We start from the raw sequence: 2,530 nt of genomic DNA, 5'->3' as shown, positions 1-2,530 counted from the left end.
ACAGAGATGTGAGTTTGAGTCTCATGGCTGGCCAGTAACATATTTTTCTGCAATAAATGGATAATTTATCCTGATCAAGCTATTTATAGCATTATCATGCGTTTGAGAAATAAATTTATTTCTGTATCTTACAATACATCTCAACGCTTCTAAAAAAGAACAAACTTTGTTTACTTTCATCGATGAGTTGATGAATTTTCTCTACAGTTCTGGGGGTGACGCTCGTGGCAGGCCTTCCAGATCACTCATCATCTTCCAGGAATGTTCTTCCACTTTTGAAGCGCCCCTGCCACTCGGAACATTAAGCATGCTTTGGCGAGCTTACAGTGAAATGGCTCTTTGTCATAATCAATGTTTCCAACTGAATGACAATCACTGTGCAAAGTGCACAATTAGAAATAGTCTGTACAAACTTGGCCGGCCAACGAACTCTTCTCCCACTCCGCATAACACAAGGTGGCGGGTGTTGAAGTTGTGTGGCTATGGCCCTGGTAAAATAATAAATTTCTGGTTCCAGATGAGCCATGGTTAAGAGCACCAAGAAATATGAAGACAAAGATTGTAACTGACTGCTACATTTTAATTTAACACTAATAGAAGGTACAGCATGTTGGTACAACATGAATAATACTACCAGCAAGAACACATGGCAAATATCTTACATATTGTGAAGCAACTGGTTTGGTAATTTTAAGTATGTCTTGAACAGTGGAAGTTGTCTCATAGTTGAAATTTCATAGCATGTTTATGGCTTTGTCCTGTGTGCTGCGCAACATCGGCAACTGGAAGACATCTGCTTGGCTCATGATCTCGTCTCTCCCTCCTCTCTCTGCTCTATAACGTGAGGGAGCAGTCCTTATATAATGGTTGGTGGACAGGAAGAGAATGTTTCTATGTTGGGATAAAAACTGTTGCTCAAACACTGATTAGCTAGTTAAGACCATCCAATCTTTGCAATTAATCTAGTCCAACCCTAGCCATATGATTAAATGTTGACAATGCCGAAACATGCCCATTTGATATAATTTTAAAGCGAAATAGCCGAGTAGACAATATGCTTGCTACAAACTTGGAAGAACATGGTTTGGATATAAAACTGACAAGAAAATAAGCCGTGTATTTTATATGGCAAAGTCAATGATGAGCTTGAAGGCCTATTATGTACTGTGAAAGGATTCTGTAATGAAATCAGGATGGAATTTGGTCTTGCTAAATGTGCCAGGACCACTTTCCAGAAAAGTAAATTGAAAACCTCCAATTCAGTTGCGCTAGATGTTAACAATTATGAAGGAACTTGATCAGGAACAAACTTATAAATACCTAGGAAGAAATGAAGGCTCTGGCATTCAGTATGCAAGCATGAAAGAAAAGATCGGGAAGGAATGTTATAAGAGACTTACGAGCAACTTGTCATAAAAATGACGGTAGAGATGGACTATATGTAATCTGAACCTTTCCCCCCCTTATTTATTAATTTTTTTTTAACGGAATCCCACGTTTTAGGCTATGGAGATTCCGATTCTGAAAAAAAAAATTTTGAAAAATTTCAATTCCCCCCCCTCCCACCAAGCAGGCTATTTACATGCTAGAAATAACAGCCAAATCTCACAAAACTAGTGTTAGGGTTAGGTTTAGGGTTAGGGTTAGGGTCAGGGTTACGGTCAGGGTTAGGGTTAGGTTTACCCTGTGGATCTATATAAAAACTGGGGATGGGGGGATAGAAATTTTGAAAATTTTTTTCCAGAATCGGATTCTCCATGGTCTGAAACATAGGATTCCGTAAAAAAAAAACAAAATTTAAAAGTGGGGGTATACCCAGATTACATATACTCCATCTCCACCAAATGGTGTACTTAACCCAAAATGCTGCCGAAGTAGAGTCATGAGTTATCCGAAATTCCTCCTACACCTCCGAAAAACTTTTCACATCAAATCCTAATGTATGCCGTAGTTATTGTCTAAATCTGTTGAATCATTGATTTTAGACAAAGTGGTGGAGAAAAGAATTAATATCAATAGCTGATTAGCAACATCAAAACGTTTTACATCACTCGTGTCCAACTACTTTTACTAAAATATCTCTATTATTTATATCTTACCTGTTATGCTACATAAATTTGTGTTTATAGTGAAATACCTTCGATAGAACAAACATCTATTACGAAGTCACACAGGAAGTGGAAGGGAAATATGTCATGTGACGTCGCACAAATGTTCTCACATTAACAAAAGAGCAACTCATCAATGTTGTGAGGTGTATCACCATGGTTACCATCTGATTATGCTAAATAAGTTTCCATAGATATCATTATTGTTTACATTAGGATTCGGCAATCGGTCCAGATGGACAATATGTAATCTGAACCTTCCCCCCCTTATTATTATTTTTTTTTTTAACGGAATCTCACGTTTTAGGCTATGGAGATTGCTATTCTGAAAAAAAAATTTCGAAAATCTCAAATTCAAAATTTCGCCTCGCCACCACCATTTCCTCATTTTAAAATATTTTCCGGAAATTTTTTTTTTAACG

General features: G+C 37.3%; 1 protein-coding gene across 4 annotated transcripts in view; it reads right to left on the bottom strand.

The window, feature by feature from the left end:
- Positions 1-2,530, bottom strand: part of LOC106877951 (zinc finger protein 239) — an 8,103-nt gene that overhangs the window by 3,886 nt on the left and 1,687 nt on the right. Inside the window, exon 1 of one of the 4 annotated variants that reach the window (XM_052977672.1) lies at positions 2,100-2,251. The exons of 1 other annotated variant lie outside the window; for it this stretch is intronic. The gene's annotated coding sequence lies outside the window, so the exon portion shown is untranslated. 2 more of the 4 variants (XM_052977673.1, XM_052977675.1) reach the window with 2 other exon arrangements.

Source organism: Octopus bimaculoides, chromosome 28, assembly GCF_001194135.2.
Source record: "Octopus bimaculoides isolate UCB-OBI-ISO-001 chromosome 28, ASM119413v2, whole genome shotgun sequence".
Lineage (NCBI taxonomy): Eukaryota > Metazoa > Mollusca > Cephalopoda > Octopoda > Octopodidae > Octopus > Octopus bimaculoides.
Note: the sequence above shows the minus strand (reverse complement) of the source record. Positions and strands in the feature narration are given on the sequence as shown.